The 26,244-nt window shown below is 49.4% G+C and overlaps 1 protein-coding gene across 4 annotated transcripts in view; it reads left to right on the top strand.

Annotated features, from left to right (window-relative positions):
• The first annotated feature begins 1,824 nt into the window (after positions 1 to 1,824).
• Positions 1,825 to 26,244, top strand: part of BDKRB2 (bradykinin receptor B2) — a 42,724-nt gene continuing 18,304 nt past the window's right edge. For 2 of the 4 annotated variants that reach the window (XM_011991665.1, XM_011991667.1), the window contains exon 1: positions 1,947 to 2,097. The gene's annotated coding sequence lies outside the window, so the exon portion shown is untranslated. Of the gene's footprint in view, positions 2,098 to 26,244 lie in introns of all 4 variants that reach the window. The other 2 variants (XM_011991666.1, XM_011991664.1) reach the window with 2 other exon arrangements.

The raw sequence follows: 26,244 nt of genomic DNA, 5'->3' as shown, positions 1-26,244 counted from the left end.
ATGGATGAATGGATGGATCGATGGATAGATAGATGGATGGACAGACAGACAGGAGAATAAGTGAATGAATGGATGCATAGGTGGATAGGCAGGTGGGTGGATGTGTGGGTAAATACCAGTGTAGATGAATGGAAGAATGTGTAATTATTTTACAAGATTAAAAGATTATTTTGATGGCAGGACACAGCACAGTGATACTCAGAGAAATGAAAGGTAGGACTTTTGTTTCTTACAGCTCCAAATGAGATGCTGTCAGGCTGGGCCGCACAGGATGTGCAGCTGGGGACAGGGGGTCCCAGCAAGCTGGAGCTATAGGTGGCAGCTGTGTGTGACACATGGGGCGGTGTTAAGGAGGTTTCTTTGGCTGCCTATGGATTGGCTGATTTGAATAATTTTGTGAGTTCCAGATGATAGGAGCTGTCCATTATTATTTGGTACTTGGCTCCAAGGCAATCAGGGCAGGTGCCTAGTGGCCCAGAGTGTGAGGACCTGGTAAGAGAAAGGGCCAGAATGTGAACTTAATCAGCTGCTCACTAACTGACTGGCCTCCAGCCAAGACCTCAAAATTGGGTTAAAGTAGACTTTTGAAAAAACTATATGACGGAGATGGACAGAGACGTGTGTAGATGGACAGATGTCTTTTGGAGATTTCTCTGTCAATGATATTTACAGAAGTGTCAACACTGGATTCAGATCCTTGAGAATTTTCAACTCATAGATGCAGAGCCCTACAATATCTAAGTTGGAAGAGACTTCAGAGGGTCTCTAGATGCTCATGCAGGTCTCCATATGTTGTGGATCTCACAGCTCTTCAATATTTTAGTGAAAGCTGTAGATGAGGCTCCACAGGGGATAAAGCACAGACACACGTTTTCAGAGGGCTGGTGGACTCTGGGCAGCCTATCCACAGACCTCTGTCCCCAGCTGGGAAGTCAGGAAACTCCAGATTAAGGAGCCCCGATGTGGTTGAACAGGCACGTGCACAGAGGAGTCAACCACACAGCCAAGCCAGGGAGGCCCTTCACTCAAGGGCCTACAGCCAGTTCACAGCCAAGACAGGGCTAGTGCCCAGGCCACCCATAAACTTATCTGAGACTCTGTTTCCCTGTCTCCATGATGATGGGATCAGGCTGGATCGCTGGTTTATAGGCTTGATATGAATCAAGTCACAGGGAAGGGGAGCGGATGGGCTCGGGGGGCGTCCTCTGGCCCTCCTTTCTCTTCCCCAGATCCACTGGGCCCACTCTTATCTGTTCTCTTCTGAAGGAAAGGTTTTAAGGCTTCAAAACAAAATGTTTTTGAAAGTCCCTGCCCTTTCCAGCTCCTACTGTCTCAGCCCTGGGAGTGTAAAGTGCTACAGATTGTTAGTAAGTCTTTGAGCAAAACCGAGAAAGCCAATCTGAGCATTGACATGAAAGAAACCACCACCATGTATCTCCAAAGAAAGGGCCGCATGTCTCAGGGGAGCGCGAACACCCATTCCCAGGAAACAGGACAGCTTCTGCCACTGTCGCCCTTGGGAGCTGTACAAAGAAATCCCAGGACTCCCCCTGCCCTCCTGGCCACCCTCTGTTTACACCTTCCGCGTAAACGCCCACTGTTTACATCCAAAACTCAGACACAAAACAACCACCTTAGGAAAATAAATAGTGATAAGAAATAAACGTTACGTGAGGCGAATTTATTCACATGGGGCTCCACAGGCCACTTTGTGGTCAGCCGGGAGGGACGCTTTTGCCATACCACAACTCCAGTGGGGAGCCGGGCTACGCAAACGTGGAAATCTTCCAAGAGCCTTGCTGGCCCCAGGGCTCAGAGGGTGGCAGAGCGGAGAGCAAAGGTGACCGCAGCCACCCCGGCCCCACAGGCAGCCTGGCTCGGGCTGGGCAGGAGAGCAGAGCTCGGCTGGGGGCGGAGGGGGAAGTGCCCAGGAGGCTGATGACATCACCACCCAGCCCTTGAAAGATGAGCTGTTCCCGCTGCCACTACAGCTCTGGCCTCTGGGCTCCAAGGAGGGGCGGAGACGGTGGGGACATCAGGCTGCCTCGCAGTACCCAGGGAGTGACTGAAGTGCCCATGCTGCTTGCTCCGGAGAAGGTGGGTGCCGGGCAGGGGCTGGTCCAGCCGCCTCACCTTTGCTGGGAGGACAAGCTGTCCCAGCCAAGGGGGGAAGGAAGGCAGGCAGCGGGGAGAAGTTTCCCTCTGGTCGTGGGGAGTTGGGAAAAGCTCCCTTCCTTCCGGAGGGGAGGTCTGACAGGCAATGGGAAGAAGGGTTCCCAGCAGGAGGAATCGCCCTGTTTGTCTGTTGTAGGTTTCTCTTCTCTGAATCAAGGTGACAGACAGGCTTGTGTGTGTCCAGTGTGTGAGGGATTTCGTGATTGGATTTTCACATACTTTGGGTGGACACCTTGGAGTAAAGCAGTGAGGCGTGGTGCAGCAGGGACGGGTGCTGGGTGGAGGCGCCAGAACCTGGCTTTTCACTCACAGCCATGCCACTCGTTGGCCCTGTGTGACCCTGGACAAGCTACTCAACCTCTCTGAGCCTCAGTTTCTCTGTCTGCAAAGCAGCCTGCTTGCCGGCTTCCTGGGGATGGCAGGGTTAAATCAGAAGCAGACGGGAGGGGTTAGTGAATACTGGCTGATGTGCGTCCAGGAGGCAGGTGGTGGTGACTATCTCAGAAGGGCTTAGCGACCCTCTTCCCACGGTCCTCACTGACCGGGATGGGGGGGCAGGATGGTGCAGGGGTTCCGAGCACTGGCTTTGCATCCAGCCCAGGCTGGAGTTCCAGTTCTGCTCTCAACCTGTGAGTGACGTTTTTGGGCGAGTTATTTTGTCGCCGTCTCCTGAGCTGTAAAGAAGACCTGGTAATTCCTCTTTATGGAAAGATAGAGGTAGGCTTTTGCCTGTGGAGCACCATGGGTGTCATAGGCGCTAAATAAATGGCAGCCGTGATTGGAGTTGCTGAAGAGTAGGTCGCTTCCGCAGCCTGGGTGGAGGTGGACAGCAGGTGTTGCTGTTCCGGGCAGGTCAGAATGTGCCTCACTGAGTCACAGGCCGCCTGTGGCTCCCCAGCCTACAGGAAGTGGGAACTCTGGCACGGGTGTGGGGTGACGGGGGGCTCCCCAGCCAACCCCACCCCTAATTCCATTTCTGAGTGGGAGAAGGGCTTAGGTGGCAGGGGGACTGGTGAGCAACCCCAGAAGACATTGCTAACATCCCCTGCCCGAGGTTCTCTGGAGAAAAACCTCTGCTGTGTCCTTTGAGCCCTGGCAGCAGCAAGCGACATTCCACATTGTGAGCCCCATAAGCTTGGAGGAAGCATTTGCTCTTTCCCCTGCCTGGGGAAAGACAGCCAGGAGTAGGCGTCTTTGGATGAAAAAGAGGAAGCGTGTGTGCTGTCCCCACAGGCAGGAGCCCAGGCCTCATCCCAGCTCTCCCTGCAACTCTGCACTCCAAGCCTCTCACTGCACAGAGGAAACTGAGTCTCAGAGCGGGGACATGACCTCAGCCAGCCCTCCACTCAGTGTCCAGGGAAATCCCTCAACCTCTTTGGGGTTCAGTCTCTTTGGGATTCCCTCCCTTGCAAACAGGAGGAGGTTCCCATGGCTGGGCCTGCACAGTGGGTCTGAGGACTTTGAATGTGGTCGTTGCCTGCCAGTGGGATCCAACATGGAAATATTAGGTTGGTGCAAAAGTCATTGCGGTTCTTGCCATTACAAGTAACGCCAAAAATCGCAATGACTTTTGCACCAGCCTAATAACTGCGCCACGTGGTCTCTGCTAACACAGTGACTGACTCAGTAACAAGTTCGAGGGCTCCAAGGGTAACATTAGGGCAGCCCCCTCACCTGTGCTGCTTGTGGTCAGGGAGGGGCCCGCCTGGGCAGAGTTGGGGGAGCCCTGCAGACTTGCCCGATGTCATAGCCTATTTGAGTTGCTATAAGAAATACTTTAGACTGGGTAATTTATTGAAAAACAGACATTTATTGCTCACAGTGCTGGAGGCTGGGGAGCCCGAGATCAAGATACTGGCAGATTGGGTGTCTGGTGAGGACCTAGTCCTCATAGATGGCATCTTCTATGCATCCTCATCCGGTGGAAGGGTGAACACACTCTCCTAGGCCTCTTTTAAAGAGCACCAGTCCCATTCACGAGGAGGGGGACCTCATGATCTAATGACCCCCCAGAAGCCTCACCTCTTAATATCACCACCTTGGGGATTAAGTCTCAACAGGTGAATTTTGGAGGGACACAGGCATTCAGATCATAGCACCAGGAGACTCTGGTTTTCAGAATGAAAGCAGGGGCCTCGTCTATCCTCTCATGCTGCCTCTTCTGCACTCAAAATGATGCCTAGCCCAACATGGATCAGTGTTTGCTGAAATGCTGAATGGTTAAATGAATACATAAATACTGCTCATATAGCAGGCCATAAAAAAGCACACAGAACCTATCACTAAGTGAACGAAGCCACTCTGAAAAGGCATATGCTGTATAATGTCAACCATATGTGACATTCTGGAAAAAGGCAAAACTATGAAGACAGTAAAAGATAAAAAAATCAATGGTTGCCAGGAATTAGAGGGAGGGAGGAGAGAACTGGAGGAGAAACCCAAAGGACTTTTAGGGCAGTGAAACTTCTGTATGATACTGTAATGGTAGATACATGTCATTATGCATTTGTCCAAACCCACAGAATGTCCATCACCAAGAGCGAACCCTGATGAAAACTATGGACTTTGGGTGATGATGATGTGTCAATGCAGGTTCATCAGTTACAACAAATTGACTGCTCTTGTAGGGGATGTGAGTAACGGGGGAGGCTATGCATGTGTGGGTGCAGGGGATATACGGTAAGTCTCCGTACTTTCTGCTCAATTTTGCTGTGAATCTAAAACTGCTCTTAAAAAAAGAAAAAGGCACACAGCAGGTCTGCATGTTGCTTTGAGGATTCAGAAGGCACTTAGGACAATTACAGTACCTCAGGGTCATGAGGCAAACAATCAGACCTGCCAAGACTTAAGGCCCCAAATGCATCACTTCTGACATCCACTCGGTCCTGGAATCCCCTGCCCCGTGAATATCCATCTTAGTGTGCATGCCTCCAAGAATGGGGAGCTCACTACTTTGCAAGGCAGCCCATTCTGTCTCAGGAGAGTTCTACTATTTAAAAGCTCTTCCTCCAACTGTCCCCCACTGAGCAATGGGCCCACTTTCATTTCCTTGGGGTTTGTACCATTCTAGCCCTATTGCTTCTCTCTGAGCTAAATATCCACAGCTACTGAATCTGCCCTCCATGAAAAGTGTTAAATCCTCAATTCCTCCTCTGAGTTCCTCTGGTTTTCCTGGGGACCCAAGGCTCTGCTTCCCCAAAACACCCACTCCAGGGTTCCTTTCTAGAACAAACCAAAGGTGTGAAGTATTTCTTTGACTCTTTCATCACTGACGGCTCTGGAGGATTCTGGAGGCTAGAAACGTGTACTCCCCTGCATACATTCCAAAAAAGTCATCACAGCATAAAGCAGGGTGGAACAAACACAACTCGGGATTTGAATTCCAACCCTGTCACTTACCTACCAGAAAAGTTTTCTGAGCTTCAGTTTCTTCTCCTGTACAATGGGGATCATCATTCCTGTTTTTGAGGACCACTGGGAGGCTTACCTCTGATTGTGCTGATGTAGTGAAAGCGGGTGTCAGGCACACTGCAGGAGCTCAGGTACCAGACGGACGGTCTACAGAGGCAGGAGTGAGGGTCTGGGACGGTCACAGAGATTGCATTTGCCTTGCAGTAAGGCCACAGCCGCTCGAGCGTGTCCAGAAAAAAGCCCTCTCTGACATGCACACGCTCCTGTGTCCAGGCAGTGAGCCTGTGGGCACTGACAGCAAAAGTCCTTCTCACGCTTCTCTTCAGGGCTCAAACTTTAGATTTACTCCGGCCTGTCCCATCCCATTCACTGCCAACCCCTCTGACCCTCTCTGATCTGTGCCACCGGTGAAGGGCATTGGAGGGGGGCAGGAGGCACAGAGAAGTGGCCCAGCTGAGCGACATCTGGAAATGAGCAGTGCCTGCGGGGACGTCCGCGGGGTGTTGTGACCTGCACAGTGCCAGGCTCCAGCACAGCCCTGTCGCTTCTGTGGTTGCTATCATGGTCATGAGGTTGCTTCTCCTCTTCCCTGCGGGTTTCCTAAGGGGTCACACTCCAGTGGCGGGGTGGTCTGCTGGAGAAAGACTAAATTTTATTGTACATTAGAATCACCTGCAGGCTGGTCTCCTATGCAGGTGCCAGGGCCCTGCTCTGGGGACTGTGATTTGAGGTCTGGGTACTATTCACTGAAATGACAGACTGTGGCAAGTCTCAGTCAATCGAGGTTTACTGAGTTGATAAGCTTCAATTGCCGTTTTTCGAGAGTTTGAGGGTGCACCTGGGAAAAACACAAACCACAGAAAATACGTGTGGCCTATGCTCTCCAAAGACGTTTTCCTGAGGCTTAGTATTGTAAATCAAAGAGAAACTGACTGAGGCAGGTCTCAATTATTTTTGAAGTTTATTTTGCCAAGGTTAAGGACACAACCAGGAAAGAGGGACACAGAATCACAGGAAACATCTCTGGCCCATGATTCTTGCAAAGAAGGGGCTTCACTATTTAAAGGGAAAAGAGCAGGCGGTAGGGGAAAGAGGGAGGAAAAAGGGGGGAAAGGTGGCATAAAGAAGCAAGTAGTAGCACCCCTTTGAGCCTTTTCACTCACTTCACTGAATGCACATTTTTCTTGTGAAAGAAGCAGGTGGAGGGATCATCAATTCGGCATTCACCTGGTGGTCAGTCAATCTGCATTTTTATATAATAATCATAGGACTGGGCACCGTAGCTCATGCCTGTAATCCCAGCAGTTTAGGAGGCCAAGGTGAGTGGATCACCTGAGGTCAGGAGTTCAAGACCAGCCTGTCCAACATGGTGAAACCCTGTCTTTACTAAAAATACAAAAATTAGCCAGGCATGAGAAGCTGAGGCAGGAGAAGCATTTGAACCCAGGAGGCAGAGGTTGCAGGGAGCTGAGATCCCACTGCGGCACTCCAGCCTGGGCGACAGAGCAAGACTCTATCTCAAATAATCATAATCATAATCATAATCATAATCATAGCGTATAGGAAGCCGTCAGATATGCACTTGCCTCAGGTGAGCAGAGGGATGACTTTTGGTTCTATCCTTTGTCCCATACCTGTGAAACTAAGCTGTTAATTTACATCATGAGGGTGAAATACAACACAGCTGCTTGAAGGTAGAGATCTCAGGGCCCACAAGGAATTTCACTGTGAGTGAAATGAGAGGGAGGGAAGTCTTATCCACTTAGACACAAAACAGGAGGCAGGTTGCATGACCCAGCTCCCAGCTGGACTTTTCCCTTTGGCTTAGTGAGTTTGGGGTCCCGGGATTTTAATTTTATTTTTCTTTCGCAGTATTTACACACGTCCTTGAAGTGGAGAAAGCATGTAGAAGAAGAGGTTAGGCAGAAGGAGGACTGATCTCATCTTGCCCTTGCCTTGTTTTCATGCTGTACCTGGGGAGATCAGCACCATCAGTGTGAATCTAACAGATTTGAGTGTGAGGAGCTAGGCTTGGATTGCGGACCTCAAGTTACAATTGATGTGTCCTTGTTTTGTAGTAAGATGCACATCCTGAAAGGTTTCACCCAGCAAAGAACAATTTGTGGGGATAGTCATGGGGAGATATCCGAGGCCTTTTCTTTTCTGTGGGGGTCTGGCTAATGTCTAAGGTTGTGAGATTACAGCTGTCATTAGGAAGAAGGATGACAATATTGCTTGACTCAGTCTCCAGGCTTAACTTTCCCTTTGGCATAAAGAGTTTGGGGGTGCCAAGATTTCTGTTACAGTACCCAAGGACTTGCTAATATCTCTGGGGATTTCAAAACAGATGGGCCACACTTTGAAACAAGCTACCTTACCGAATAATCTGTCCTGGACCCAAAAGCCTCTCTCCTCGGGCCCTTCGTCCAAGTCCCACCAGCCAAGAGACTTGGGGTCCCCACACACCTGTTCCTCACTCTCTGGCACCTGTGCTCGTGTGCCAGCTGCCTCAGGAAAGGACAGAAACCCTCCCCGCTCCAAGTTATTAGCAAATTGAACATCTCCGCAAAAACGTAAATGGACAGATTGTGAAATGCACACAGCTCACAGCTAGCTCCCTTCAAGGTAGATTTGGGTCCAAACATTTCTGGAAGCATCAGGCCGTGCCCTGCCTCCTCTACCAAACAGGAAGCCCCTTAAGGGAAAAGACTGGGCCTTTCCCTCAGCCCCTAGCATCCAGGCGCATGCTTGGCACCTGCTGTGCTCTGAGAGCACAGGGGTCACTCCCTGACCACAGAGGGAGGCTCTCTGGGGTTCTCCCGGAGCCTTGGAGATTGTACCTTATGCATGCACAACTGCACCTGGGGAACATTCCCCCCACTCTGGAGCCCACTGGCCAGTTAGCAAAGTGAGAGGTGAGAGAAGGGACCTCTTGGGTCTTCTTTGAATAGAAAGATTCAGACAGCAATGGCTAGAACACAAGAACAGGGCAGGGGAGGCAGAAGAGGGCCTGCACACCTGATACAGGTGTGCTCACACACGGGCTAGGGCCTGCAGATGAGGGGTCTGGTGCTGATCATTTGTGACAGCCAAAAATAGTGAACACTACAGGGGACTCCTCAAATGAACTGTAGCTTGAGCACATTAGGGAGATGGACTCTGTGAAGATGATTCCTCTCTCCACCCACTTCCCTTCTCCCTCCTGCCCCCGCTCCTCCTCTTTCGGAAGCCAGGCACAGGGACTGAATCCCTCTCCGCTCCTCCCCTGCTGTGTGACCTAGGGCAAGGCATGTGGTCTCTGGGATCCTTCGTTCCTTCAGCTAAAAATAATAGTAGAATTGGTAACTACCTATGAAAACCAGGAACTCCCTGCGGAGGCTGGTGCATTACAGGGCAGTCCTACTCTGAAACACTGTGAGACCATTGAAAAGCGAGGTGGGTCAACAGATTGTTAAATGCAAGGAAGTGAGGACACAGCTGGCGGTGCATTTGGGGTGCTTCTGCAGGCGTCCTTATACATGGATACATGCACATCTGCTCCTGAAAGCTCAGAAGATGTCTGGAAAGCAACAGGAGACACCAGTGAGCCTGGCTGTCTCTGGGGGCGATGGGCAGGGACGGGACCTGGAGGGAGACTTACCCCTCACTGTATTCTATTTTGCACTCTGAAATGTTACCATGAGGATGCATATCTCTTTGCAAAAGTTTATATATAAAAAGCAAAACAAACTTGAATAGAAATAAACAACTTGAAAAGTTTGGAAAACACTGTTACTCAAAAGGAAGACCGTCAAAGAGACAGATCATCAAAACTGAAATTACAGATATTTGAGAAATGACTAACTATAAGAACACTGCTTACCAAACTTATGGGATGCAGCCAAAGCCATAGTCAGGGGAGGATTCATGCCTTTAAAATTTTAAATTATTAAGCCAAAAAGATTGCAAAAAAAAAAATGTTCAATTCAATAAACCAGATAATAATGACCCTAAAAAGTAGAAGAAAGAAAAGAATTACAAAAACAAAATGACAAGTTAGAAAGATAAAAAGCAATATCAGTAGGTCATCTAAGGATGGCTCTTTGAAGAGCAGACAGGAGAAGGGCAACCCCAGGAAGTGCTATGTGCTATGCAGAGAATTAGAATAAGTTGATGGACAGAGATTAATTGGTGGCTGCTCTCTTGGGTGGTAAACAGTAGCCTGCAGCCAAAGTAGGGCACAGCAATGCAGCCTTTACTGGGAGAATGCCTGGGAAGCAAGATTTGCCTGGGTGGGGTTTTCCATCAGCACCCCCAGAAAGGCCTCCTTTCCACCCTGGCCCCCATTTCTTTAGTGGGTTTTGCTAGTGATCCTTTATCTCTGAACAGCAGGCACCTCATCTATAAAAAGGTAGGAGAGTAGTTGCTAACCCCCCTCCCCCATTCCATGGCCCCTGCCTGCTTCATACCCTTTATAGGAGCTCATTCTGAGCCCACAGCCCAAACAGGCTCACCGATGTGCTAGCTATTTCGCCACCAGTATTTTTTTTAGCAGTTAATATTCAGAAATTGGCACCAACTGGCCCGATTGTTCAACAGCCCTGGGTTAGGTTACTAGGCCAATTACTTGCAGAGTAACCCAGGGCAGGTCACTGACCTCTCCAAACCTCTCCTTTCTCACCTGTATGATAAAGACTACTGCTGTGCCAGCGCAATAGGACTGTGTTTGAAAGTACCCAGACTGTGCCCAAACTCAAGAAGCTGGTTTATTCCTTCTTCCCTTAACCATTTACTGAGAGACTGCTCAGGGCTCCCCTCAGCTCAGATATCTTTCCCCACAGGGAGCTGAGAGCCTGGTGGGAGAGACAAGCAGAGACCCAAGTGGTTCTAACACAGCTCTCTGAATTTGTAACCCTAAGTACTATCCCCAGAGGACCCTGGGACCGTCACACTAATGATTTGTCCCTAAACCTCCAGCATCAGGAGCCATGTGGCAAGATCTCCACTCTTCTTCTTCCTGGGCCTCTGTGTGGACCACCCAAACACACACACACACACACACACACACACACACACACACACACACACAAGCTGCCTCTTTGCTGCCTGCATGTCCCAACACCAGCTTATGACACATCTACAATGTCTGATGTGTCATTGTGGGCAGGTTTCAAGTTGGAGGACCTAGACCCAGGTAAAGTAGAGGGTCTGCCTAAGTGAGGGAGGGCGTGCAGTGGAAAGAAAGGGCAGGGGAGACTGTCCAGTGCCATGGATGTATGCTCGAGCCCCAGGGCACCCTTGACCCCCCAAATGATCACAAGTATCCCCCCAGTAAACCTGCCAAGTGGGTATTGTGTCTCCACCTGACAGTTGAGGAAATGCTCCCTAGAGGTGAGACAGAGCTAGTTAGAGATTGGGCTGGCCCTGGAGCCTGACCTGGGTCTTCCCGTCACATCCTGCCTCCCTGCATAAGCAAAGGTCTAGAGGTGGGAACTCCCAAAGCTGCTCAGGCAGGGCCAAGGGAGACCAGTGGGGCAGGGAGGGGATAGGAAGGGGAAGGAGGAACGGGGGCTGCAGAGGTGAGTAGGAGCCTGAGTCCCTGGCCTGGGCCTCCCCATGGTAGGCAGTGATCCAAAAGCCCCAGCCAGAGCCCTCTGCCCTGTGATGGGGGTGCCGTTCTTGTCCCCACACTCCCTGCCCTCCTGCTCCCCAGTCCTCATGTTTTCCATGAGGATGAGTAGCAGCCGCAGGGACTTTCCTTGCAAGTGGCCTGGGCCATGTCTTCCGGGAGTCTGTTTGGACTGTGGTGTCTGTGGCTGAGGGGGTGGAGGTGAGGGCACCCAAGGTCATCACTTGACAGAACAATCTGGGGATTTGGGGGAAAGCGGAGGCGACTGTCATGCCTGAGACAGGATGGGAACCAACAGGAAGGATTCCTGAGTGTCAGGGATGATCACACTGGATCCTCACAACAGCCCTCCTGCCAGGGGCAATGCTCCTTATCCCACAAGCGAGGACCTGGGCTCCGACAGGAGGCCACGCACTTGCAGTCCCACCCTCAGTGACCTGCAGAGCTGGGATTTGAACACCCTTGGTGAGATTCCTTTGTCCAGGCTCCTTCATTGCATAGCAGGTTTGCCTCACATGCCAGAGTCGGGGTGGCCTCGGGGCCCATCCAGGGGATGTTCCCAAATCCCCAAATGTGGTTTGAGTCCCAGTGCCTCCTCTCTCCAGCCTCCAAACCCTCACCTATGCAATGGTGCCTTGCCCAGCTCACAGCCTATGAAAAGGGGTGGGAAGAGACAGTGTCCCCTAAATACATCTGACAGCACTTTTGAATGGAAACGAGAAAAAGAAAATACTATAAGCATTCAGATTGACTGGAGGTTGGGGAGTTGGTGGGGACAGGGAGAGGCAATCCATAAAGCAAGAAAAATCAGGCTGGGTTCAGGTTTTTCTGCAGCAGCGAATGCATCAGAGCCGTCAAGGGGGCAGCTGTAGACTGAGAGAGCCGGTGTGATGCTGAATGGTTCTTCGCAAGAGAAGGCAACAGAAAGACAGGCTCAAATGTGAGAGGGTGCCCAGAAAATGCCATGCCTGCAGCTTCATGAAAAAAACACTCAAAGAGATAACCCAGTCAACAGAGATGTGAATCAAAGTGAAGATTGGAGGCTGGAGAATGGTGTGTCTCTGTCCTTGTCCTTTGTTTCATGGGGACACCAAATTATGGAACCAGGCTGCATTTTGTGAGAATGAGTGGATTTTGCAGCCCAGGAGGAAATCTCATCTTCCCAGAGCTTCTCTCCACTGGCTCCTAGCTGGTTGCTGCTTTTCAGATTATTAGAAGCCCTCTGATTCTACCTGCTCAGGAAGGGTGGCTGGGTGCTATGGGCCATCATTAAACAAACAGTTCATAAATCGTTTAAACATTTCATTTTAAATTCAAACATGATTGTGCGTTTCTTTACCAGCTTTTATGTAAGCAAAACCTTTCCTTTGAGCACGAATTGGCTGATTATCTTTCTTATCTAAATAAACCCATAATTCATTCCAAACACTTGGCTTATTTAAATATTTTTATTGCCAAAGCAATATATGTTCTTCATAGAAAACGTGGATATTGTGACAAACAATAAAGAAAACCCAAAAGCATCCTACGATCTCATGCTCAAAGACAACCACTGCCAGTAATCATCTGGTATTTTGCCTTCTCAACTTTTGAACCTTGTTGTATATACAATTTGGTTACCCAGATTTTTGTTCCCTTAACATGCTATCGGAAATATTCTCGCATTTTTGGTGAACTCTTAGAAGCATCCTTTTGTCATGTCGGCTTGACATTTATTGAATGGATATAAGATCATGTATTTAACCAGTTCCCTGGTCCTAAACATCCAGGTTGTTTCCTGTGACCCTCCTTCTACATGATGAGGAACATCTCTACGCATAAAGCTTTTCCTGTCCTTTTGATTATCTTCAAAAATGCCAAACAAAAAAAAGGGAAGGGGTTGAAGGTTCTGGGTTTGCGTCACTGAATTATCCAAAAACTAAATGATCTAGAGACAGGTTTGGGAGCCACTAAACCCTCTCTTCCTGGCTGACCTATTCAGATAAAACATTGGAAGTTGCCATCTGTTTTCCTCTCTGTCTGTAACTGCCTCATTACATATTTGCAAACCAGATTATTTTTATGTTGTCTTGGCGACAGGAGTTTCTGCAGGAATCAGGAACAGGCAGCAAAGGTGGGTCCTTGGAGACAGAGGAGCTGGCATCTTATCAGATGCAATTTCTTATTAATAGTCGTCCCTAACATTGATTGGACACCTACTAATAATCAATCCCATCTTACAGATAAGGAAACTGAGACTCAGAGAGGTTAAGGGTGCTGCAGTAAGCACAGACACAGAGCTGTGACTCCCGTTCTCCCTGTGTCAGCTCCTGCGCAGTGCGAGTGGGAGGGTGAGCCACTGTGGTGTGCCCTCTCTGCCAGGCACCGGCCTGCAGGTCAGACTCACAGGGGCCAAGCAGAGCATCTGGGAGGATTTTGTTTCTGGCTCCAAAAGTGAAATACCAAGGAAAGCAGGCAAGCTCATGCATGTCAGAATCCTCAATCTCAGCTCAGGAAGTAGGAATTTTCCACCTTTGTTAGCAGCACAGATGACAAACCCCAGGGCCCTACATAGAGCCTGTGCCTAAGTCAGGGTTTGCAAAGGCCTCATGGCCCCAGGCAAGGTTGCAAGACCCCTCTTACCAACTGAGCTACAAATCACAGTTCCTGGAGGGTGGGCATTGACATAACAGGGAACAGAACTCTTTTGTACCTCCCACCTCCCTGCAAGAAGTAGGCCAGGCATGGTAGCTCATGCCAGTAAATCCAGCATTTTGGGAGACCAATATAGGAGGGTCGCTTGAAGCCAGGAGTTCGAGACAAGCCTGGGCAAGATCCCATCTTTAAAAAAAATTTAAAAATTAGTGAGCTGTGGTGTCAGGAGCTGTGGTCCCAGCTACTTGGGAGGGTGAGGTGGGAGGATAGCTTGAACTCAGGAGGTCGAGGCTACAGTGAGTTGTAATTGTACCACTGCACTTCAGCCTGGGCAATAGAGCAAGACCCTATTTCAACAAAAGAAAAAGAGGAAAGAAGAGGAGGAAAGAAGAAGGAAGAGAAGAGAAAGAAAGAAGGAGAAAGAGAAGAAGGAGGAGGAGAAGGAGAAGAAGAAGGAGGAGGAGGAAGAGGAGGAGGAGGAGGAGACCCTACAGCACTGTTTGGAGGATTATGGGAAAATTAGGCCCACGCATCTGATATACAGTCAGCACCTCCAGTAGCCACACATCCTACAAATGTAAAATGTGTGTCTTGAACCAGAAAGCCCAAGGAGAGAGGGGCTGTGGCATTGAGTGGGGCAGCTCTACATAGTCCTAGGGCTTAAATCTATGGAATTTAAGTAATCCGGGTCCAAACTCACCAGAAACATTGCCTAGACTTTACTTGAATACCTTTAGTGACAGAGAACTAACTATTTCCAAAGGCAACTAACTCAGCTCAGCAAACATTCGGTGATCAGCTGCCCTTCCCCAGGACCAGAGATTCAGATAAGCAAACATCCTGTTCTGTGACTAAGGGGTTGATGGTGTGTGACAATCGAGATAGTGTGAGGAAAAAGGACAGCGTGTGTGTGTGTGTGGCACACACAAGACACGGACACTGCAAGTATTCATAGGAAGTCACTACAGTGGTGAGGCCCACATGGCACCAGAATGAACAGATTTAAGAAAGCTAGTCATCGCAGACTGTCACAGCTGGAAGGATTTTACAGAATAACGTATCTTATCACCCTCCTTTGCCCTAGAGATGGGGAAACTGAGGCTCAAAGAGCAAAAGCCACCTGCTCAAAGGCATATTGTTGAATCTAATAATAATAATAGCAACAGCAATAGCAACTGTGAGGGCAGCTGTCCAAGATGGATGCTGGCTCCATGCCAGTCCCCAGGCTAGGCATCTGGTGGCACTAGCTCATTTCACTTCTATAACAACTGGGTCCCCCGTCTTGCAGATGAGGAAGCCCAGGTTCAGAAAGGTGAAGCTGGGGGCTGGGGGTCTATCCCAGATCTTGCCATCACCTCCTCACTCTTCCAGTAGTGCCAGCCCCAGGCTGACCTTTGGCCAGCCAGGGCACCTGTCTTGGGAGCCTCGAGGCAGGGACAGACCATGCATCCAGGAAGCTCCCAGGCTCTAAGGAGGCAGCCCTATAACTTCTGGGTGACCAAAAATCAGGCTGGGATCCCTAAGTCCCTTCTGAGCCCCAGTCTCCAGGCTCCTCCAGCCAGGTCTGCCTTACACACTTGACCACAATCAACCCAGCTCTTTCTCGGTTCTTTTCATCTCTCTGGTGGTTTTGTATGTAGAGTCATCCAGGTTCCCACTTACGAGCCTGTGAGATGGGATAAATCACTTCCCTTTGCTGAGCCTTGGTTCCTTCATCTGTAAATGGGTATAACAAGTTCCTCCAGGACAATCGTGAGGCTCAGGGAAAGGACTGTCATGCAAACCCACCATGGCATGAGCTGTCGAGTGCAGTGCCCAGTGCCGCTAAGGAATGCGTGCCACTCTGGGACTGTGGAAAGTGCAGGGGGGCAGGGTTGAGATGCTCGTGCATGACTTGGGGCAGGTCACCTCCCTCTCAGAGGTTTCGTTTCCTTATTTGTTAAGCTTGGACTAAAAATCTCTAAAAGGTGAGATTCTTCCAACTTTGTAGCATGTCTGTGGTCCTTGATGGTTTACAAAACGCTTTTGCACTTGAGACCCCTAAGTGCTAATTCTACCACATCCCCATCCACTTAATAGTGGGATGACCTTAGCCTAGGCTCTTTACCTAAACTTCCATGAGCCCCTCGCTGGAATTTGAACCTGTTTTGCTTTTTCAAAGTGAGGGTAATGCTACTGGCCCCACCCATCTTACAGGACAAGGGAAGCCCAAGGACATGAGAGCATTCTGAGCTGCATCCCAGGCCCTGCTCTGCCACTGATTTGCTGAGGCTGAGTTTCCCCATCTGCAAAATGAGGACATAAACACCCATCTAGAGCTGGGCATGGTGGCTTAAGCCTGTAATCCCAGCACTTTGGGAGGCCAAGGCGGGCAGATCACTTGCGGTCAAGAGTTCGAGACCAGCCTGGCCAACATGGCGAAACCCCGTCTCTACTAAAAATACAAAATTTTACTATTTTGTAAAAATACAAAAAATTAGCTCATGCCTGTAATCCCAGCTACTAGGGAGGCTGAGGCAAGAGAATTGCTTGAACCCAGGGGACGGAGGTTGCAGTGAGTGAGCCAAGATCATGCCTTTGCACTCCAGCCTATGCGAAAGAGCGAGACTTCGTTTCAAAAAAAAAAAACCAAAGCAAAAAAACTCATCTAGAGTGTTGTGGGGATTAAATGAGTTAATATCTGTTAAGTGCTTTGAACAGAGCTGGCACGGCCGGGCACGGTGGCTCACATCTATAACCACAGCACTTTGGGAGGCCGAGGCGGGTGGGATCACTTGACTCCAGGAGTTCAAGACCAGCCTGACCAACATGGCAAGACCCTGTCTCTACTAAAAATACAAAAATTCATACCAATGATAAAAAAATAAATAAATAAAATAAAAATAAAAATAAAAAAATTAGCAGGGCGTGGTAGCATGCTCCTGTAATCCCAGCTACTCAGGAAGCTGAGGCAGGAGAATCCCTTGAATCCAGGAAGCACAAGATTCAGTGAGCCAAGACTGCACCATTGCACTCCAGCCTGGGTGACAGAGCAAGACTCTGCCTCAAAAAAAAGAACCAAAAATCCCATAAGAGAAATGGGGTTTTTTCTTATGAGAAAAATAAATATCTCTGGTGTTTCCTCTGACTTACCCAGGGCCACACAGCTCACAGGGAAGGAGTAGGGACAAGGACCTGGTACTTGGGCCCCTGCTGCTTTGCCCTGTGCCTTTAGGGACTTCTGGACAAGGGTGGGCTTCTCTGGGCTGACAGAGGAGACAGAGGCAGTGGTGTGCTGGTAAATGGTTAACAACTGGCTCTCTGGAAGAAAAATGCTCTAACTGTAGCAAAAAAAAAAAAAAGAGAGAGACTAGAACTGGCACATTGCAGATGATATACGCATTTGCTGTCAATATCAGCATCAGCATCATTACTTGTCCTTTCAACAAATATTTCCTGAGTCCCTGTCATAGGCCAGGCCCAGTGCTAAGAGGTGGGGACACAGTGGAGGGAAGACAGAAAGACAGAAAGTTAAGTGTGCTGTTTCCATAAAGTGCACTGACAGCCGTATAGGAGCAATGGGGCTGGGGTGTCTCTACAGCAACTGGGAGGGCCTCCTAGAGAAGGTGACATGAAGCAGGTTCTGAAGGATGACTAGGAGTTGGAAGGGCTCCTACCCTTTGTGGAGTGGGAGATGGTCCTAGGACCGTTCTGGCCGACCAGGCCTAGAGCCAGTTGTGACATTGGACTTGAAATTGGTCACTGCGAGAGTGTTTATACCATAGAAATTTGCAAATGCTACAGTTAGGGCATTTTTTGCAGAGAGCCTGTTGTTAACCATTTACCAGCACACCACTGCCTGTCTCCTCTGTCAGCCCAGGGAAGCCCACCCTTGTCCAGAAGTCCCCAAGGGCTCCCCAAGGGCATAGGGCAGAGCAGCAGGAGCCCAAGTACCGGGTCCCAGTCTTTATCCCTCTCCTGCGAGCTGTGTGGCCCTGGGCAAGTCAGAGGAAACGCTGGGGGTATTTATTTTAAAAAGTGTCTATCAGGAGTCTACACCATGCCAGGGGTCTCAAAGGTGAATGAGGCATGAGGCTGTCCCTCGAGCAGCTCAGTAGGAACTGGAGGAGGTTTTCTAGGCACAAGCTTATCCATACCATGACACATAGACCCTGAAGTGTTTTAAATCAATTACAAAATGCAAAAATACAAGGAAGCTTACAGATCTTTGCTTCAGGAGAAGTGGAGGTTTGGGAACAAATGAGATCATCAAGGTCTTTTTGTCCATTTTCTAAGGAGTTGGGGTCACTGCCTGAGATCCTGCAGATCTGGAGGTACCAACATGAGACTCCGAGGGCCACCTCCTCTGCCCCTCTCTCCCCACCTCCTTTAAGGCCCTCTCTGGAATCCATTCCTTTCCCTCCATCTCCCCAGACCTGGCTCAGGCGTCCATCGTGCCTCTGGTCTGATGCCTCAGCCTCCTCACTTCCTGCCTCCAGATTTTGCCAATCACCCCCACCTTAGGCCATGTCCAGGCATCCTGGCACAAAAGCCAAGATGAGATTTATACTTGAGAGCGTATATGAGAGGGATGCAACTGAGGCTTCCTGGAGTGCATGGACACAGCCATGGCCTCAGGTCATCATCTCCCCCACCAAGCCTCCCATACCTCCTGTCCCCATCTTGGGCACACTTCCCACCACCTAGGAGACTCCTGAGGACAGGGACCATCTGTCCTTCACCACTATATCCCCCCATAAGGAGAGATAATGCAGTGAGGTGCCAAGGTTCAAATCCCAACTCCACCCGTCACCAGCTGTTTGACTCTAGACAAGTCACCTCACTGCCCTGTTCCTCCAATTTTTATAAAATTGGGATAGTACCAGTGCCTCCATCTAAAATGGATGTAGATTACATGATTTCATGGAAAGTGCTTAGAACATTGCTTGGCATTCATAGTAAGCCTCCAAAAACTGAAGCTATTATTCTTCCCTGGTTGCTGGCCCAGAGTAAGGACTCATAAATTTGTTGAGTGAATGCAACCTAAACAGGGAAATGCTCTGTAAATGCTGGTGCAAGCTTGTCAGCTTCGTTGTCGTCATCAACGTTGCCCTGATGCTGTTGATGGTGGGTGTGCTGTCTAGAGCCCTGCTGGCTGTAGAGCACCAATGTGGGCACAGTCCTAGGCCCCTGCTCAAGTAGAGTATGTGAGGACTCAGGAGACATCAACAGACATTCACAGTATTTACACTGGGACCATGGAACCAGTGTGGTTGAGTAGACACCTGGAGGGCAGAGTTCTGAGTTTATTTGGGAAGAGTTGCTGGGGAGAATCAGCTGTCTGGAAAGGCTTCCTGGAGGAAGAGGATTTTCTAGAGGTGCTTGAGTGTTTGGTGCAAGGGGGCTTGTGGGGAACCGGAATGTCCTAGTGTTTAGACCAGCAAGGAAGAGGTTGGGATAAGGACAAAGGACATTGGGACAGACAGAAAGCCTGAGTCTAGAAGGAAGGGGCCAAGGTCCCTGGAGAGCAGTGAGAGGAAGGATTAAGGACCATTGAGTGGGTCATGGGGGTTGAGAGTGAGGGCTCTGTGTAGGAAAAGTGGTTTCCCACTCAATACTTTCAACCCCTCTGTGGTTAAATGTGTGGGTTTATTTCCTCAGAAATTGTCTTACAATTCCATTCAATTCTGACATTATCTGCCCGGAGGCAGCACAGACCCCACAAGATAAGAGCTCAGTCCCACAAGAGTGTCCCCACTTCAGAACCCATCGCAAGTTTCAAGTGGCCTCACTTGTGACCAACCAGCTTTAAGGCAAGGGTTCCCACAACCACCTCCACGGGTTCAGTAATTTGCTAGGATGGCCCACAGCATCAGGGAAACATTTACTTACATTACTGACTTATAATAACAGGTAACACTCAGCCACAGTCAGACGGAAGAGAGGCACAGACCCACACGTGGGGCAGGGGCCTGGAGCTTTGGTGCTGTCTCTGAGAACAGCACCAGCTCATCATCTCCCTGTGTTCGCCAGCCTGGAAGCTCTTCCAATCTTGTCTCTTAGGGATTTTGATGGAGGCTTCATCATACAGGCATGATGGATAATAAATTCAATCTCCAGCCCCTCTTCCCTTCCTGGAGATGCAGGGGTGACAGTTCCAAGCTTCGTATCATGGCCTGGTCTTTCTGATGACAGCCCCCATCCTGAGCTATCCAGCCACCACCAAGAGTCACCTCATTAGAACAAAAGATGCTTCTATCATCTAGAAATGTCAAGGGATTTAGGAGCTCTGTGTCAGGAACTGGTGTCAAAGACCAAATATGTATTTTCTATTATATTACGATATCACAGGCTGTGAGAAGAATGCAATCAATGGTCAAGCTCCAGAGCTGCATGTTCTCCAATATGGCAGTGACCAACCACATGCAGTCACCGAGCATTTGAAAGGTGGCTGCTTCAAACTGGTATGCTGAGTAAATACACACTAGATTTTGAAGAGTTAGCAGGAAAAAATAATAATGTAAAATAACTCAATGACTTTTTGTATTGATTACACATTAAAATAATGTTTTGGATAGATTTGATTATACCCAATATACAACCAAAATTGATTTCACCTGTGTCCTTTTTACTTTTTTAATGTGGCTCCTAGAAAATTTGAAGTTACCTCTGTGGCTAACTTTGTAGCTCCATTGGACATCACCAACTGCTCTGGGCTATGGAAAATTCCGTAGAACAAACAACTGGAAGTTGGAAGAAAAGACAGTAAGAGATAGCAGGGAAGGCTGTAGGTGAAAAGAAACTTAAGAGACCTGTCAAACAACCCAATGTGTAAAGTCATTTGCATTCTGATTCAAGAAAATCAGCTGTGAAAAAAATAGCGTGAAATTCATATGATTGGAAATTGTAATACTTCCTGGGTAGTTGATGCTATTAAGGAATTATTGTCAGTTTCTTCGAGATGTGATAATGGTTGTCTGGTTATGCTTTCTGAAATAAGAGTCCTTAGCTTTTAGAGAAGCACAGTGAAATATTTACAGATGAAATGACAGACATGCAGGATTTACTTCAAATATTACAGGAGGGGTAGGGTAGGTTTGGGCATAGGGAAAAAGATTGGCTGCGAGTTGGTGATTACTGAAGCTAGGTGAAGTATGTGGAGTTTCACTATGCTAGTCTATCTACTTGTAGGTATATTCCAAATTTTCCATAATAAAAAGTTTAAAACAACAACAACAAAAAAAAAAACCTAACCACCATCCCCACCTGAGGTTCTGGCCCAGACTGCTTATTTCGAATCCCAACTCTAGTCTTGCTGGCTGTGCCTCTGTTCACTCATCTGCAAAATGAGAATGATAGTATTAGTGCCTACATTGCAGGGGTTTATCTGTAATGTGCTTAAAAATGTGGAAACGAGATAAATGAAATGAAGATACGTTGCAGGCCCTTTGCACACTGTCACGGTGCTCCCAATGCCCTGTTCCAGGGAGGTTATCCTTATTTACCAAAAGGTTAAGTCACCTGCCCTAGGTCATCCAGTCAGTGGAGGCAAAACCAAGACATGTCCTGAGTTCGTCTGACTTCTGAGTTCAGGCATGACCTGAATGTTCTTGCCTCGGGCTCAGGGCTCAACGTTTCCTGTCTTCTCTGCGTCTCCAGTCTTGAGCGATTCTGGCCTGTTTCCCTGCAGATCACCTCTAAGGAACGTGCTTCTCTCCTGCTCCTTTCCAGAAAAGGCATAACAGTGGCAGAACCAGGAACTCTAGAATTCTGAAGGTTGACTCCCTCAATCCCAAGGGGCTCTACCTCCCGAGCGGAATTGGATAGAGGACAAAGGTCACGTGGCTAGGGTGAGGCTTTGAGATGGGCAAGACTGAGAAGGACTGACAGGTCAGGGCCAGGACCCAGGATCTTCAGAAGCCACAGGGAGTGAGGCAGGGAGCAGTGCCACACCCAGTGAAGGGGAACTTGCTACGACAGATTTGTTCCTCCCATCTCCAGAAGAGCCTTTGGATGCCAGTGGGTGAGGAGCTGAACCTCTGCAAATTCAGTGTGCTGATCCCATTGTCTCTGCTTGCATGCCTCTCAGGATGGGGAGTTCACTGCATCCCCCTCTTTAAGGACATTATGGTTGTACAAAGGTCTCCAGAATCATCTGTTACAACCCCTCATTCTCCCAATGAGGAAATTAAAGCCCAGAGATGACAAGGCATTTACACAAGGGCACACCTGGTCCTGGGCCTATGACCCCTAGACAATACTCCTTCCACCTCTTTGCTATAAAGTCTCAGACAAGGGAGGGATCTTGGCTGGCTGAGAAATCAGGGAAGGCTTCTTAGAGGAGGTGAGATTGGAGGTGGCCCTTGAAGGGTGGCACTAAGATGTCGCTTGATATCCTAATTTTTTTGCCCTGCCCATGTCTGTGCCTGTGCTGCCATGTCACACTAAGCAGAGTAAAATGAAGGAAGGAAGGGATGAAAGGGGCAATAAAGCGACTCCCAGGAGGTGAAAGGGCAATAGTATAGGTCCCTTCAGTACCGAGGGTATGTTGTGGGAAGCCCTTAGACCCCAGGTATTACCCTGTGCAGACAGGGATAAAACTCCACCTGTCCCAACTCAGTACTCTCCCCAGCTCCTCTGGCCTGCTTGCTGGGCAGGGCCCGAACCAGTTCAGGATTCCTTTTTCTCTGTGACCGACCAGTTAGGTTCTCTGTTTACTGTGTCCCCTCCTCCTTGTTTTGTATACCGAGCTGGGTGGGAAGAAGGTCACAGTCCAGGCTTGCACATGGTGGAGGAGCGGGGCCAGTAGCTGGTTAGGCAGAGATCCCGCCCACCGCCCTCTGCTCCCACCCCAGCCGGGCCTGTGCCATCCCCAGGACACTGGAGACCACCAGGGGGCTGGAGAGGCTGCAGGAGAATCAGCCTTCCTGGACACACCCAGCTAGGGCTCACTTCCCAGCCTGAGCTGTTGCTTAGGAATTGCTTTTCTGGGAAACACACCCTCTTCCAGACCTGCAGCCTTCTTATGTGGTTTTTGGTTTTGCTTTCTGGTGAGGGTTTCTATTTTTTCCTGGTATACACGAATGGCATGCAGGAAAGTGGAATGGGGACATCGTGACCACCACGCAAAGGCCATTGCATTTAAGGTTTGATGTAAGCTCCCCACTCTCCACCCCCAATACCCCTCTGCCTCAGCCTGGGGTATGAAGTCTTGGTTTTGACAATCAGACAATATTAGCACGCGCTCTGTCTTCCACCTGCGATGGGGCACTGTAGGACAATTTTAAAAAGCAAAGTGGCAGGCTGGGCGCGGTGGCTCATGCCTGTAATGCCAGCACTTTGGGAGGCTGAGGACATCGTATCACCTCTCAAGGGCCTCAGTTTTCCCCTCTGCAAAAGATAGGGTGGGGTAGGTTGGGCATTTTCTTCTTAACTACCAGGACTCTTTCCTCCAATAAAATTGTGGTGGAAACCGGATATCACACAAAGAGAAAGGAAACACTGGCATTTCTGGAGTGTTTGAAGCGTGTGAAGGATTGTTTAAGAAGCTTGCAATCATTAATGTACTTTGTGCTCACATCAGCCCCACAAAGTAGGTACTATTATTATCCCTATTTGACAGATGAAGAAACTGAGGCCCTGAGGAGTTAAGCCACTTGTCCAAGGTAAAGAGTGGGAGCTGGGCTTCTGATAGGGAGTGGACCTCAGTCATGAAACCACAAGACTCGTGTAGTTCCAACCCTCTGGGGACATTTCCAGGCACTTGACCCACGCTCTTCCAACATTCATGTATGCACGCACATACACACACACACGTGTGCACACACAAACACATGCACGCACAAACACACACACATATACACATACCAACACAAACACACATGTGCACAAACACACACACGTGTGCACACAAGCACACACACACACACACACAAATGCGCACACACACACGTGCACACTGTGGCTACTCCTCTGCAGCCTGCTGGGCAAACCTGGCTTAAGCCCCAAATCAAAGGTGACTGGCAAGATTGCGAGACAGATTTCTGGAGATGGGAAACTCTGTGCCATCAAATTGTCTCAGGGACGGAACACCCATCAGAGACCTGGGGGAGAGAAGAGACACGGGGGGCCTGCCAATTTTGCTGACCTATGCTCTGACTCCCCAGTAGCCCCCCAGTCCTATGGGCAGCTAAGCCCATGTCCAAGCTGCCATCTGCACAGGGCTTGTTCCCTGGAGGGCTATAAGTCACAGCATCCCCTCCAGGATAGCCAGTCCTGTGAACCCGCTCAATCCCTCACTATTCCTTGGGGCCTGCCCTGGGAGAGGGGAGAGTTCCCTGGACCCCTTCTTGGGACTCGCAGTGACAGGGATGTGGCTCACTTGCTCAAATCCTTTGTGGGAGGGGAAGCACGCAGATGAGCAGGTGCTGGGGCTGGGGCTGGGGCAAGCGCTTTTGGGCTCTGGCCCTACAGCACCGTCTAGGGGTGTGTTACAATTAATGCTCTTTTAGCAGTTGCCATCCACCAACAGCTAAGTGTTACACCCTGCCCTCTTGGTACCCGAGTCCTTGTCTGGCATCCAGGGAGAATCAGGTCACATGGACTTGAGGGATGGTGAATGAAGAGGGTTTATTGAGTGATAGAGGTGGCTGTCAGTGGGATGAGGAGCTGGAAAGCGGATGGAGTGGGAAGGTAATCTTCCAGATGGCTGAACTCTTCTCCAACTGTCCAGCTGCCTCTTCCACATTCAAACACTTCTTCTCTTCTCTCCTTCTCTGCCATGCTGCTCTGCTCCTCTGCCATTGGAGTTTGGAGTTTTTATGGGTATAGGATGGGGGGCATGGCAGGCCAGGGTGGTTTTGGCAAAAGCAACACTCAGGTGGGAAAACAGGAATGTGAAATTCTTGTTTAGGGCCGTGGACCCAGGCTTGCTGGTGAGGCCTTTGCCAGGGAACTGTCCTCCTCTACCCAGTATTTCCCTGCCTCCTGTCCATATCACCTGCACCAAGAACCTCACTGGGTGGGAGCCAATCCAGAGCCAGAGAAAGGACTTGACACTTGGCCTCAGGCAGACCCAGGCTTGAATCCTGGCCCTGACTCTGATGAGCAAGGTGACCTCAACTATCTCAGTTGCCTCATTGCCTCTGCTTTCCCATCTGGAACATGGGAATAGCGATGCATCAGCCACTCAGTGCAGTGTTGAGGCTGGAACAGGCGGGGCACACTGTAAGCTCCATTTCCCTTGGCCTCCACCCAGCAACTATGTCTGCTGGGTAGAAGAGGAGAAATAAGGATCACACCCTGCCCTCTACCAGTCAATCAACAACCATTTATTAAATACCTATTATGTGTCAGGCACTTGACAGAGAAATGAAATAACAACACAAGCAACTCTTCTAGCTGTGCCCTATAATAAATGTTATAGAAGCAGGAGGCGGGTAGTGGTGGAAGAGAACCTCCTGCTTGCAGGAGGATATCAGTCAGAGAAACAGAACCAATAGGAGACACAGATTAAGAGATGTATTGCAAGGAATTGGCTTATGTGATTGTAGGGATGACTAGGCAAGTCAGAAGTCCCTTGGGAAAGCTGCCCAGAGGGGCATGCCAGAACACTCAGCCTTGGACCGAAGCTCCTGCCCGCAAGCTGAATTTCTTCTTCTTCCGGGAAACCTCAGATCTGCTCTGAAGTCCTTTCAACTGACTGAATCAGGCCCATGCAGGGAGTCGAAGACAAGTTTCCTTAGTGAAAGCCAGCTGGCTGTGGGCTGTCACCACACAGACAAACTGCTTCACAGCAATACCGAGATTAGCGTGAAACGGAATAACTGGGGCCTGTTGTCCAGCCAGGCGGACCCACAGACTCACCGCAGCAGAGCACCTACAGGAGGCCACGGAGGATTAGTGACAGAGCAGAATCAGGCAGGGCACCCGGGCAGGGGGCAGCCCCAGCAAAGGCTCCTAGAGGGGATTGTAGAAGAGGTCCTTGGAGATCAGGGAGTATAGCAACATGGCTGCAGCACTATGAAATAAAATAAAATAAAATAAAAAAGATTTGGAATAAAAGAATGGTTTCATAAACAAAAATAAACAAATGCAATGCCTTATTTGAAGGTGTCATTACTACAGTCATGATGGAGCAACACGGAAACATTCCCGTGATAGGAGGTTTCATGTAAAACCACAGCGACAGAATACGGCTGCATGTGGCATACATAAGCAGCTGTGTCCAGGGATGGAACTCCAGCAGATTTTCCTATTAGTTTTAAATGCTCTTATTTTTATTTTATTTATTTATTTTTTTTGACACGGAGTCTCGCTCTGTGGCCCAGGCTGGAGTGCAGTGGCCAGATCTCAGCTCACTGCAAGCTCCACCTCCCGGGTTTACACCATTCTCCGGCCTCAGCCTCCCGAGTAGCTGGGACTACAGGCGCCCGCCA

The sequence above is a fragment of the Mandrillus leucophaeus genome, unplaced genomic scaffold (genome assembly GCF_000951045.1).
Source record: "Mandrillus leucophaeus isolate KB7577 unplaced genomic scaffold, Mleu.le_1.0 Scaffold4, whole genome shotgun sequence".
In the NCBI taxonomy this organism is placed as follows: Eukaryota; Metazoa; Chordata; class Mammalia; order Primates; family Cercopithecidae; genus Mandrillus; species Mandrillus leucophaeus.
Note: the sequence above shows the minus strand (reverse complement) of the source record. Positions and strands in the feature narration are given on the sequence as shown.